The sequence below is a fragment of the Acromyrmex echinatior genome, chromosome 11 (genome assembly GCF_024713525.1).
Source record: "Acromyrmex echinatior isolate Ae372 chromosome 11, ASM2471352v2, whole genome shotgun sequence".
In the NCBI taxonomy this organism is placed as follows: Eukaryota; Metazoa; Arthropoda; class Insecta; order Hymenoptera; family Formicidae; genus Acromyrmex; species Acromyrmex echinatior.
The window spans coordinates 13,881,876-13,896,891 of NC_141862.1; the positions used below are offsets into that span (position 1 = coordinate 13,881,876).

General features: G+C 42.6%; 1 protein-coding gene across 2 annotated transcripts in view; it reads left to right on the forward strand.

Moving 5' to 3' along the window:
* Positions 1–724: 724 nt before the first annotated feature.
* LOC105149788 (uncharacterized) overlaps positions 725–15,016 on the forward strand; it is a 68,798-nt gene continuing 54,506 nt past the window's right edge. Inside the window, exon 1 of one of the 2 annotated variants that reach the window (XM_011062444.2) lies at positions 725–7,354. The gene's annotated coding sequence lies outside the window, so the exon portion shown is untranslated. Of the gene's footprint in view, positions 7,355–9,530; positions 13,473–15,016 lie in introns of those variants that run through there. The other variant, XM_011062443.2, reaches the window with a different exon arrangement.

Sequence of the window (15,016 nt, forward strand, 5' to 3'; positions counted from 1 at the left end):
TATATTATTAAATTTTTAAATTTATGCGATTAAATATGTATAAAATATCATATTTCCAAAATATCTGTGCACGGCAATAATTATTTGATTGAATTATCATGCCGATGTCAAAATATCAATATTTATTGGTGGGCAGGAATTAATTTTTTTCTAAATCAATTATACAACGTTAAATCGATCGCTCTCAATACAATGCTCTTGATAACGGGAGCACACGTCCTTTAGCGTGCGGCCACGTGTCTTAATTGAAATTAATCATCCACCGGTCGTACAGTCGTAAATCATAACAAGTCGACGTCCGCGCAGTCGTGGCGACGTGACATTTCAATAAGTCATTCATCGGTACGGATGGTTAATCCTCGCGACCGACCGACCGGTCGAACATATTCCGAGGTTGTGGAATCAAGGCTCGCGAGAGATCCCACGCGATCTCTTCGTGATGTCACGGGCCGACAGTGATTGATCGTCCGAGAGCAACGTCTCGTTCGGAGTAGAGATCCCTCCTCGGACTGCCGTCACCTCCTGTGTTCGTGCAGCGAGGAAAACTGGCGAATCACCATCGCGATACGGCCGGTCGACTGAATGGCAGTCGTTGATTCAAGAGATTCCGCCTGTGTACCTTAATAGATACTTGATTACGCACACAAGACGAAATAATGCACGATATTAATCAAATTGTTAGCTGCCAGCCTGATTTTGACTCGAGATTTTGAGAGCACAAAGCTCCTCTTTCGATGAATTTTTTATTTGTATTTATTAGTATCGAATTTGATATGTAGATGTAACCGCTGACGTGTTACAATTTAACATTAGAAGTTAGAAGTATTGAGCCACCATTAATGAATACGTTTTTATTTTTTAGATTAATATATTATATTTCTTGTATAAAAGATAGAATTGTTGAAATTTTTGATTTTTCAATAATTATGTCCTTTATAAGTATTTGATTTTTCGTAACTTTTTAAAATTTTTGTAAATTTTAAAAATAATTTTGCTTTGTCCTTTTAGAGAGTAATGTTGATATATTTCTAGAGTTAATTAGAGACTTTATTACATGAGATGTGGGTAAAGAAAGAGATGAAAGTTGGAATCGCTTGTTTAATTTTTCCGATTGTTCCTAACAAATTGAATTAAACGACAAATACAAATCTACAATTGCATAGTTCAGATTGGTGCTTAACAAATTTCAAATCTTTACCACAAAACATGAAACACGGAGTATTATTTTTATTCATCTCCGTACATATCATGCATTATACATCCCGAATTCAATTTTTCAAGATTATTATACATTCTCTGTCTTTAATATTTTCAAAATATACTTTACCTCTTCTCTATTTCGCGTATTATAAAATAATTATTTCGTATCGAGTTAGCATTAACCGATTATCCAATTTTTCTCAGTGATCAACCTTTGAAATAATTTTCTCGATTTGCGACGGGCGATCTGTCGTAATTCCCATAATTCACTTAACTTGACTCTCGTGAATAATTCAAGTGTCATATCGCACACGTTTCGTTATTTATAATTTAACGATCGCCGCGTAGCACGCGCGCGCGCGCGCGCGCACGCCAACGGAGGATTTCACAGGCAATAAATAAAACTAAAGGACGTAGTGTGTGCGGCGCGACGCACAGGGCGATCCGATTGACCGGTGAAAAGCGGCGCTTTTTGCGTGTCGCGGAACGATCGGACGCGCAATACGTCGAAACCAATCGCATTTGCCGCTCCCATGAGACCTCGGGGTGACCATGCCGTGCCGTGCCTTGCCCTGCCGTGCCACGCCGCGCCACGCCGGAGGTAAATATTATTCGAATTCGGTGTGTACGGCGCTATTAGGCCGGCGCTCGCCGACGCGTTAATCTCCCAGGGGCTAACGAAACACGGGTCGGCGTTATTAGTGCCGAATTTAGAATTAAGCGCGGTCGCGCCGCGCCCCGCCTTTTCCCTTCTCTCGCGCGCGGCCGTCCCTTTGTTTTCGCAAAAGGGACGGCTCGGGGACTGGAACAATGCCGGTAATTCTTTTGCCGTTCTCCGCCGTCGACTTAGCGGCTGAAATCCTCCACCCCGACTTCACTTTTTCATCCTCGTTCCAGTAACCGTCATTTTGTACGATAATCCGGGAATTGTGGATGACGGTGTGTCTGGTTTTTATTTTTTATTATTTTTTTTTTTGGCGATAGGTGTCGAATTTCCCAACGATTGTAAATTCCACAGAGCGAATGAGAGGAATAGCAATTGCTTCATCACGGGGCGTCGGTAATAATTAATACTGAGGATTTAAGGGTTTCTGCGAATTAATCAAGGATATAAACGATCAGTTCTGGAATCTCGTGTGTTTCGCTATATTTCTTCTTTAATTGAACTATTTATCACAGAATTTTTAATCCTCTATCGGCAATACGAAATTTTCACTTTTCCTATGAATTCTGAATCTTCGAATTTTACTACAGATTTGTATATTGCTTTGGATTGTATAGAAAATTGTAAAAACATTCTTATATACTTTTACATAATAAATAATTTTGTGTTAAATTTAATATTTCATATGTCTTAAACGATCCACTCAAATTTTTGTGTTAATTTAATATAAGATAAATATGTTAAAAAATAACACAAATATTATGTAAGCAATTAACACAAGAAGCATAATATTTTGACACAATTTAAAAGCAAATTTTAAGTTAAATTGACACATTTATAATGTTAAATTTAACGGAAATGACATGCTATTTTTATATTTTTAATTTAGGCGATGCCTCTGATATTTAACATATACAATATACAGATTTAACAGATATCTATTGTTACAAAGAGAAAACACAAAATATTTTTACCTTTTTACATATAAAATATATAATTAGCTGTACAAAACATATTTCTTTAGTAAAATTAACATTTAATATATTAATTAAATTAACACACACATTTTATTTATTTATTCTTAGAATTTATTATTAGAATTTATTATTTTAAATACATTATTTTTATGTTATTTACTTACTTATAAATTGTGTTATTTTAACATTAAGAAATGTTAAATTTTAGTTTGACGTAAAATATTCAAATAACACAATCACATTATGCTAAGCTAATACTCGGATATGTTAAAAAATTCAACACAAAAATTTTAACGAGAATTAGTTCTAACATAAATACAAAATGTTTTTTACCGCGTACAAAAACTTTAACAATGAGTTTTTATTCAGTATAAAAGATGGATAGTATTTTACTTATTTATAACTTCAAATTTGTCTATCAGAATTCACAATAATATAAAAAAATCAACTGTTGTTAAAGTTCTACATTGTAAAGAGTTAATTATATAAAAACATTTACGATTACTTTAAGACACTCTATGTGCAAAGTTAATTTTTCCATTTCTTAATTTTGCGGGCGCAATTACGTCGAGATATTTCTTGGACGGAAATTCTCGTCGCGACATTTCGGAGAGTTGCAGAAGATCGTGTCTCCCGAGGGATCGGCTGGATCGCCGAAATATTCGGCAGATCTCGAGGATAATCCCGGATGCCCTGAAACTTACTCGGCATCATCCCGGGAATATCGCGCGACCGATATTCGGCCAGGATCTCGCTTGCTCGCGCTTAAGTGCCGCTTAATTCGCAGCCCTAATTGCAAACCCTGAAACCGGGACGTCTTTCCCGTGAGAAACGGAGCGTAGCTTCCGCGAAACTACGATTGGTTGCAGGATTGTCCGAACGTTTCGCGTTAACTCTCAATTCATGGAATTATGATGTACCGAAAAAGATCCGAACCTACGTTCAAATTAATAAATGTATATTTGATGGTTAATAACCGTCACATAATATAATTTCATTAAGCTCGTATTAAATTCTTAAATAATCATTTCAATGTTTGTCATGTCAAACATGTCTATATACATATTTTAATTATTAATTATATTATTGCAACAGATTTGTGTGAATTAGATCGATAGTGAAAGGATAAGATATTCTCGTTTCTTTGAAATCGTGGATCAAGCATTCTTTTTGGAAAAAGTTTTTAGTAGCAATGGGATGTGATTCTATAATATCACATACGGAAGTATGCGTTGCTAGGAGAGAACGACGAAAGAGGTCGAATCCAGGAGCCCTTTCTCACGCGGCAAGAGTGATCATCCCTCGACAGAATAAAATCAAACCAGAATCACGCCGCGCTCACCCTTCCGATCTCGGAAGATTCAACCCCTACACACATCCCGTGCCGCCGTCCAGCATCTCCTGTCCAACTCCCCTCCCTTCTTTTCCTCCTCTTGGTCGCGAATGGGCCAAGGCTTGACCGTTGTCCAGTTCTCAGCATCAACATCCCTCTCCCGTCCCGTGAGAATGCGCCGGGATCGAGAACTGGTCCAGAAGACGCGAATCAGATTCACGGAATGGAGAGGGGAGAGAAAAAAGTATGAATTAAAGTCGCGGCGTACCAGAGAACGAGCGCGGAAATATTCTTCCACGGATTCAGTCCGGAAATCGCGTTCTAATCGTGCGTAGATCGTTAGTCGGATCCTTTGAGTCGGATCCTCGACGTCTCCGAGATGGTTTAAAGTTGTAGCGCGTTGCCGCGGTGATACTTGAAAGATTTTTCAGTGTTGTGAAATTCTCATTGGCGCAGATAATGCGCAAATCGATAGAGTTCTACGAGTTATGTATCTGACGAGCAAATGTCATTTATTTTATATAAGAGTCAGCACGGAATAAATATATCAGCTTATATGCTTCATTTATAGTAGTACTGTTTTTACTCGCTTTTTGCGAAGTGTCTGCACGTATCTGAAAATAAACGCGCCTAATATCGGATCCGTTTCACAATATTTATATTACTTATTATAACCCGGTGGTTTTCCAATCGGCGAGATGATCTCATTACAATCTTTAGATCTATGATAATAATTGATACGAATACCCGTCAACTGTAGTAATACATACTGAATTACTTGAGAAATAGTAACATACGTGGAATATTTTTTGATGCGAATTTCTGCTTTCTAAAGAACAAAAGATTACTCGCGTTACAGTTTTCCGATATATAAATGACGTTACAGTTATATTTTGTTCTTCGTGGTTTTAAGTGTCACATTACATATCCATGAATCATCTGATATTTTTATTAATTAATTTCATTGGATTTCATTCAGGACATTTGACACTTTATCTTAAATGAGTAACTTTATACAGTGCGGGATTTATCCTTGTAATCGTTTCCTTAATTCTTATATTTGTACTTTCTCTAATCTGTTTTGTAAACTCTAATTATCCACTTTTTTCCAGTTTTTCGCTATTCTTAATTAGCCTTTTCATTATTAATATTGTAGTAATTTGTTTAAAGACTACACGGCGCGCATTAAAATTTTTTATTTTAGAGATTATTTTTAATACGGTCTTTGAAATAATACGTTTTTAATAGACTTTCTCTAAGCCAAAATAAGATATCCTCTCTCCAAGTAATCTATTTAAAAATAATTACATTACGCGTGTGTTGAAGAGGAAATAAACATTAAAATTGTATCACCTTGCAATTCTTCGCTTTTCGCTCGCTTTTAATTATTTCTCTCTTTTGCATTTTCTTTCTTTTTTTTTGTCTCCCTTTTATACATTTACTTAGTATTATAATATATATTTTCGTTTTTGTAAACATGTACATAAATACATATCTTCTGTATGCTTCGAAGCTACTCATCTCGAGCTCTATATATACACATATATACATATATATATAATAAGCTTCTTAATTCATTCATTCTTTTATTCATTCGTTTAGTCATTCATATATACATTCATTCATTTATTCTTTTTCTAAATGTTACTGGTTCAGTATACAAAGTCTACTGCGTATCTACTTGCTAAAAGCAGACATTTATTCTTCGTCTTTCAACAACACCGCCAATTAAGGCTCTGATTCTTGATGATCTTTAATAGTTTGTTAATGGATCTCTTTAAAGATTCCCTTTAACGTTCTTACGGAATTGCTCGGTGAAACTCGTGCGATAAAATCTTACCGCTATCGATTCGCTGCGAGGCCTCAAAAGGACCGATCGCGTTTATTCACGTGCGCATAAGAGGAACGTCCGATGGTATTCAAATCATCGTGGTTTCCAGGACGCGACGATCGAAATTCAGAACTTCCCGCATACGCTCGCCCCTCTCGCAATCCGAATCCATCGCTAACAGAATTTACCTTAGACGAGGCGTTCATAAGGGAGCGTATCTGGCGCGTTTAGTCGCTGTATCTCGGCAAAACGAGAACTCCCATCCTGTGCAAGCCTCCCCACCCACGATAAGAAGTTGAACTCCCGTTTTCCTCTTACAAGAACGGATCTCGATCTTTCGAGACCTGAAGTTGACGATCTTTAAGGGATCTAAATTTCTACTTTTTATCATATATCGTTTCCGTCTTATCTCGCATATAACCAAGTTATACCGTGATAGTAAACTTTTCCTTCTATTCTATTCAACTTGTAAAAAATTTCCGAGCAAAATTAATGAGCTGGACTTTCCGGACAGTTAGAATTCTGAAGAATTCAATTCAATATTTCATTCATCTCTATACACATTCATTTTTCAATAGTACTTTCAACCTGTGCGTTTGAATACATATTTTTGTGTAAATGATGGATTTCCTAGGCTGCGGTCAAAGTCTCACTACAAATGCTTTGAAATTTTTGGTTGACCAATTAGAAAAAAGAATTTTACAAATTGACCAATCAAAAAGTGCTTTAAAGCACTTGTAGCATCGCGTTAACCATACCTCCCAGTATTTTTAGGTTTCCGAGTTTTCGTCACGTGAAGGAGGACCCCCTGGGAGCGGTGGGGGTCCCTTACGTGCGTACTCGGTTTTGTGAAGTGTTCCGCCTTGTCCGAAACGAGGACGGGTGAGAAAGGGAAGGGAGAGAATCGGCGACTCTGCCGCCGGTTCGGTCCGTAGAGGCTTTTCAGGGAAACGTAGGAGTTCAGTCAAGAAGATCGTTGAGAGAAGCTTTTAATCTGCCGAGAGATTTGGACTTTCGCCAGCGGACAGCGTGACTTGCGACTGTGTATGTATGTGACTGTGTACATAGAGTGACGCTCGCGCAGAAACACGCACACGGTGTATGTACGCGCCGACCGTGATTACGCGAGGAGAATGTAATTAGTGACGGAACGTTGCCGTGTTGATCCTTCGTATTGGTCGTCGCTTGATACCGCTGGCTTGTGCCCATCGCCCGGAACGGTATTCCATCGCCCTGACCATTTCCAAATGCCGTCTACGGATCGTGCCTGTGTGGCCTGTCCCACCTAAGGAAAGGGAATCATCTCTGGAACGTTCATGCGTAATTGAGCTTGGCGGTTAAGCGAAGAGGTACGGATACACTTCGATTGATTACGTCGAAAAGGAAAAAATAAGTCTCGCGAGAGTATCGTCTTAGGTTAAAATTATATATCTGAAATGTTTTTGGAATAGAAATTATTCGATATAACATGATACTGAAATATTAGATTGAGATTAGAATGAAAAAGATGTATAGTTGACAGTTAAGTAGTTAAATAATTCAAATATTTAAATGTACGTAATTTGGTAGATGGGGTGCTCAGGATATCCCCCAAAACTTTTTTAATTTTTTGCAAACAATTACAATTCGAAATTAGACTGATGAGAATAAATTAAAAAAAATAATTCTATGTTCGGTCAAAAGAACTTAATGTTTAAATAATATATATATTCATATCGAAATATTTAATTAAGGTAAACTTGGATAAGATGGCTATTTTTAAAATGCAAAAAATATACTCTAAGATTCGCTTTGGCTGAAAATAAGATTCTTTCTCGTAATTGATTTTAATTTTATAGTTGTATTTTTTACTATGTGGAAAAAAACAACTACGGTTGTCAAGATCAAAAGTCGTTCATCAATACATATTTTGGTTATAAGAACTATAGTTGTGATAACCATAGGATTGACATATCCTAAACAATTATGGCTGTCTAAAAGATATGTTCATCTTAACGGTTATCATAAACAAATGTATTGAGGAGCGAAAATCATCATTATTTCCGGTGTAGCAACCGTAACAATTTTTCTGTGTAGTATAGCATAAACTAAAGTATATAACATAAACTGTTATAATTGAATTTATTGATTATAAGGTAAAAGAATATAAAAATAATAAACTAAAACTTTGAAGTAGGCAATAATTTGTATTTTTCTTTTGCATTTCTCAGAAGAAGGTTTTTAAAGAAAATTAAAACCATACCATCTGTTTATTTAAAGGTTAATAATAAGAAGGAAGTGCGATTAGAGTTTAATAATGTCAAGGGAAATCGTATTGTGTTTGAAAGAATTATACTTGTTTATCATAAAAATATAAATAGACAAAAGAGCTAGGTACTTTCGAAGCATGCCAAGGATTCTGTAAGTAATAAATCAAGTCGAGGTGAGCAAAATGGAAATTAAACAAATGTATATCTTTCTGAAGTGAGTTATCGAGATTGGTACTATTCTTATGGACCAACAGTTTGAAGTTGTCGAGCTTCATCGATTCGTATCATAATATTAACTATTATTAGCATTAGCTTTGAAGCTAACGCTATTCTACGATGACTTTGCAGTAGTTCTAATTGTGTTCTTTTGTCTGGTAAGGACCCATCTAAACAAGGTAAGAAATCTTTTCTGTCGTGGTGCAGGTACCTTGCGTTTGTCAAAGGGCAACCGTGCATGTGCCTGAGACACATATCTTCCCACTGTGCCGAGGGAACAAGGTTTCGAAAGAATTGCAGGATATAGATAGATTCCGACTCATTATTTTTGCCGTTTTGTGAAATCGCACGCTTGTTTTCTCGGCACGATTCTTTGCGGTATTTACTAAGCATTTTAACTTACGACTCACCGGCTTATTCCTCGAGAGACGTTTTCACTTAAGTGCTTCGGCGCTCGTTTGAGAATGCTTCGGCTTTCAAATTCGCTGATCAAGATAGATGATCCACTTTCGCGGTGCGTGCGATTCACAACGGACAACGGCGAGTCCCCGATCGACGAATGGATCGGTCGAGCGATCGATCCATCGATCGATCGACCGATCGATCGTATCGATTCGCCGCGCGGCGTCTCTCATTGAATTAATGTCGAATTTTTGGCCGCCGTCATCAAAGCGGCCCTGATTGCTGAGCTTCGAGCAGCGTATGGGCACCACGGTTGATTGGGATCATTGTAGGGGGCATTTTATGCACCAAGAGCATGCACCGCGGTTCCAACTTGAATACCGAATCAGGGAGGCTGAAGGAGAGAGACAGAGAAGGAGAGACAGACGGAACGAGAGAAACGACTGGCGTGGGGTAGTGGGGCTTACCGGTTCCCGAGGCTGTGCACCGTAACAGTAGAAGGCTGCCCTCTCCCTCCCCCCCCCTTCCCTTCTACTGCCACTCTTCCCTGTCCCCCGTCCGTTTTAATAATCCTCGACCCCCTTAGAGCAATCCGAACAAGGATAGAACACAGCTGGTCCCCCTATTTGCCTCGTGTGCCCGGTGTTAAGGGGTACCGCCCCCTACCGCGCACTTAGTCTCGCTCGTTCCCGCTTGCCGCCGGTGATTTCTCGCTCTTCCGCGTCGACTTCTGGCTTTCTCTGAATAATCGGAATTCTAAAGGAACGTTCCGTAACGTCGCGCTTCACCTCGGTTTCGCGGCGATTCCCTCTTTCCCCTCCCTAAGTGGTAACTTGAAACGAAACGCGCGATTTCCGCGTTTACGTTTTTTTCCCCAATTTTCCCCTGGCGAACGAAACGTCTACTGTGTTCTAGGCGGTATATTTTGCGATTTTGTCAATTCCTTTGTGTACGGGTGCGCTCACAACTGAGACCGCACAACTGAGTCCCTTTTTCTTTTGTCCTTTGTTTCCTTCTTCCTCCTATCGAGACCACCACCATCACTCGAGCCTGAAGTTACCCCGAAAGTCTATTGTTTCGAGCGGCGCGGGGAGTAAGAGGACAAAGATTAAGACAACTACGGGTGCATCCCGACTATTCTTCCGCATTTGCGCGAGATGTATACTTTCTCGGAATAGCTAACAATAAGTGATGTTTCTATACCTAAGTCGGAAGCGTCGCAATGAATTCTCAAAAGTGTCAACGTCCCTCCGTGGATCTTGCATTCGAAAGTTTCGGCGAAAGACATGGTTAGTCAAGCAACAATTTCATATTTCAATAGTTTTCTCGAAGCTCGCTTTCTTTGTACGATCGTTGTTATTAAGATCGCATCGACGCTCAATGCAGCCTAGTATATTTCTAAATTCTGTCATATAAACGAATTATTTATTTTGTAACTCGATCCTTCGTCGCGTGATGAGGCTACTGAAATCTTTCTCCATGTAAATTGTCTTTATCCGATATAAGAGGAAAAATTCAATAAATCAAGGTTGTAAAAACACCAACTATCTAGGCTAATTATTCTATTGGTATAATATTTATACTTTTTCCGATGCACGGAACATCTAAATCTGAGAAATATTTCCATGTGAATCCGAGAGTGATGAATTCAGTTAGAAGTATAATTGCAACGACCTGCTTCTTCAGATTCTCTCAAGGACCGAAATTCTACGCAGACATACACGATACGTATTGAATAATTCAGTGCTAATATTCGCAAAACTAAAGAAAAAGCAAGTAACGAATAGCCACACCACGTGAAATCGTTAAATTTCGAAATTAATCTCAGTCTAAGTTTTGCCGTTCTAAGACCATTTATAGAATGCCAGAATGAATATATAAAGGTTTTAAGAAATTCAGTTGGAAAATAGAGGACAGCCGTAGGAAAGCTATACAAATTTTTATTGTTTGAATCGGTTTTTTGTTTTGTCATCGGAATAGTGCTTCTTTTCTTTGCGTTACATCCGGTTCTAGAAAATTCCAGTAGGCAGGTAGACATGTCAGGCCTACCGCGTGCCATCGTTCCGGTGTGGGCGCCCGCGTGTAGAAGAGACCTTCACGGCTTCGAATTGGCACGGGGACGAAATGATGAAGGTCCGACGACGGCGAGCGCGGCAACGATAAACGAGGATTCTGACGAAGGATTCAGACGTCCCGCGGAGAAGACCGAAAGGGCCGGGCGGCGCGGTAGCGAGAAAAAGTAACGCAAGAGGAAGAAAGAGGGGGAGTATATCGCGACAGGGTTCCGGGTGGAGGAATGAGGCGGCGGATATAGCGTGGAAAAAAGGAGACGAGCGTGCGCGCTTACGGAAGAGAGCATCGGCTTGAACGGCGTGAGAGGTAGCGTGGCCTGCGTGGCGTGACTCGGCTCGGCTCGGTTCGGCTTGGCGCGGCTTGGCGCGGCTTGGCGCGGCTTGGCGCGGCGCAGCGTGGCGGTCGGAGTCAGGCTAGAGAGACGAGAATTGAGCGAGAGGTGTCCGTGTCGAGAGCCGAGTCACGCTAGAGCGACGAGGACGACGGAGAGGCATAGAGAGCATGACGATCGGAGAGACGGATAGCGGGGTAAAGTCGGGCTAGTGCGGGCGCCCGAGCGAGACCGAGCCGTGCCGAGGAAGGCAGGCAGGCAGACAGGCAGAGCCGTTGGCGCAGTAACGCGCTCCTATAGATGGGCCTGCTTGCTGCTTGCCTTCCTCTGCCTGCTTGCCTGCTTGCCTGCCTTGCTCGTTGCCCTTCCTCCCCCAACATCCCGCACCCGACCGACCGACCGACCGACCGACCGACTGTTCGTCCGACAGCCCGACTCCGACTCTATCCGTGTGAATGCACGTTTGTGTTCGCCGCGCCTCTTCGTGCGGTGCCTCTATCGGTGGCGAGTACACGCGAGCGCCCCGGCCTTCGGCATGTGTGCGCCGTGCGCATGTAACACGTTTGTGTGCGCGCGTGTGTTAGATGGGGGTCCCGGCCCGGCTCGGCGCTCTCGGCCCGTCCCGTCCCGTTCCGTAGAGTATCGCGCCGCGTCGCGCCGCTCGCCACCCGCTATCCACAGCAGTTTCAGCCAGCCCGCCCGCCCGACTGACTGCCAGTGTCCCACCGCACGCCGAACCGTTTGCACTCAGAAGCGATCAGGGAGCCCTTCTCTGCCTCCCTACCGACCACCCCGCTCGTCGGCATCCCACTACGCCCTTTCTCCTCACCCACGGTCGCCCTTCCTCGTCTCCCTCACTGTCGCTCCGATTCCGTCTCTCTTTTTCTCTAGCTTTACACACACACGCGCGCACTCACACATACACACACATACACACGCGCGCACGCGCGCGCGCACAAGTAGTCCTCTCTTTCCCTCTTGAAATTTACTCCCTCTCCGTCTGTAGCGCGCGGCGTTTCTTCGCATCCCACTCTATCCCATCGAGACCTCTCCTTGCCCTCCTCAGCCAGTCGAGTTACACTCAGCGAACGCACAAGCACCGGCTATCGCTCTCTCCGTCGCCTATCTCCGCCAGCTCGTTTTCCGTCCCGTTTTTCACCCTCTTGCGTCCCATCCTACTATCCCTCTCACTCCAACGTGTTTAGCCTCCCGTCTGATCCCTCTTTCACTCTACTCCCTCCACGTTCCACTCGCAACTCGACTGTCCTCGTCTCGCCACCGCACTCAACCATTCTACCTCTCCGTTTTCGACTCCTCTCTCGTCTGTCGGTCTCGCTTCTCCCTCTCGCTCTCGGGAGTAACGCCGGTGTGTACTCCCGCTGTCACCTGATCGCGGGACGCTTTTCGCGGGTGAGATACCGCTCGGCCACCGAGTCAACCCAGTCTGTTGGCGCTCGCTCTTGCTCCGATTCTTCCTTTTCGCTATCTTTCTCTCTCTCTCTCTCTCCCTCCCTCTTTTCCTCCCTTTATTTTTCTCACTCGTTCTGTCCGTCTGTCCTCATTCTCTCTCTCTCTCTGATCCTCTCGCTCACTCTGCCTTCCACTCCTCCTCTCTCCCCACCCCCGTGCAGCCTTCCTCTACTCTTCCACTGCCGCTCTTTCTCCTGCCGGCCGTCGTCGTCGTGGTCTTCCTTTACTCGCCTCGTTGCCGCGCGACGTCAACATCGTCGGGCTGGTGGTTACCCGGTGGAAGACGAAAGCTGAGAAAAAAAGGAAAGCGAAGCACAGAAGAGTGGCCGCTACCAAGTACTCCGACGGCGCTCGTCCACGCGAGACCGGGTTGCGAGGACGATCTCGCGCCTCTTCTTCCTCCTTTCACGGATCTTCGCCGGCACATCGGAATCATTCGGGGAGAGAGACAGAGAGATAGAGAGGGAGGTGACACTTTCGGACAGACACGCGGCACGGATCTCGCACACTCGGTGGACGCGCGCGGTAGACACGGAAGAGCCGCGTTGCGGATCGGTGACAGTGCCAAGAGATCTCGTTTTTTTTCCCCTCTTTCTCTTTTTTCGATCTCCATCTGGGCTCTTTGTCCCGAAAGCAGTTCCGTGAGTCGAACGCCGGTCTTTGCCCAGTGCGTGAGCGACCATGTGTGTGATCTCGATGTGACAGTGTGAAGACGACGATTCTCAAGTGAGTTCTGATCATTAATTTATAATTGTCAAATTATTCGCGCGAATTTTTTACGTTTTTTCACGATGTTTCAAAGTTACTTTGTCACGACGTTTCGTTTGTCGGGAATTATTCTTTCAACGGTGAGAATGAAACATTGCCGATGAAAGAATTCCCGCTAAATTTAAATTTAGCATATTCACGTGTGATTAGTGAAAAATCTAATGATATAAAAAAATGCTTTTTGCCGCTCTTCATCCATCGAACATCCGTCGGGTCTTCGCGATTGTCGAAATTTAACTCCTTTCTCGTATTAGTGCGTTAAGTGACAAATGATTTTTTAGTTTACGTTAATCAACGTTTTTATTTATTCATCAAATGTAACAATCATTATAGTGAAACTATTTTGAAGTAGGTTGTTTTTGCAACAACTGTATTACACAGATAAGTGTGTACTATGAACTGTCAATCGACCTCCTACGCGTGTTCCGCGTTATCGCCACGTTCTAGAATAAAATTGATATCGAGAAAAATTACGCGAATGCAGCAAATTCTTTGCCAAAGGATGCCGTCGATCGTACGTTCCGTTTTCTAATCTCCTTGCGTGTTGTACTCTCTTCGTTCTCTCGTTCGCGACTTCCACTATCTAGATTGCGCCTAAAATTCCTTTGTTTTTTGGAGGATGTCGACACTTTCCGACGATCGTTGATCGATAGGCGCGAAACAACACGGATCGGGAAGAGCAAATCCGTATTATTTTCCGAGTGAATGTACGGTTCGTTCGTTTCCTCCGTTTCTTCCTTTTTCTCTCACGGAGCTGAAAGAAGACAGCCTTCATGTCGAGGAAGGAAACGACGGAGGAGAGACAGCCGCGTTCGTCCGTTGTGGTGCCCGTTGCGGGCCGGTCGCCACACCCGCCCGTTTGGGAATTCAACTTACTGCCACTTCGGGACTCGAGTGAGGAGAGCGTTCGACGGTTTCTCCGACGGGATCTAACGGGCCGCCCGCACCGTTTTGCGCGCCAGTTTCACGGTGGATGTAAGCGGCTAATTTTTTTCGCGGACGGAGATCGTCGGACGGAGTTAATTTTTTTTCCGTTTTTGCGATCCGATCTGGTGGAAAGAATCATCGCGTTGAAAATACGTCGAGAAATTTGATCGAGTGTTGTTTGTCGCGTTTTAAGCGCGTTACCTCGTGAAATGCCGAGAAAAGTCTCATTATCGGTTTTCGAAGTGTTATGAGAATGCCGCCCTTTCGATCTCACGCGATCGTTGCGTTTAACGTTGATTCTTTTCACCGGTGATTTAATTCCACGTAGGCGGACGATGTGGAAAACACGCACACGGGGGGGTTGGATTGAAAATCCGAAGCACACTTGTTTACGTTGCCTCTGTAATGTGTCATTATCGGTGATGGTTCATCCTGATCCTACATAATACTCTCTTATACAGCTCTTTTCTAAAGAGTTTTGTTAATGCGCGGCATTTGGCTGCTTTGTTCGACGCTTCTGTGCGTTAGTTAGAATGTCATTTCTTGCGATAGAGAACCGCTTTGATGATAAACTT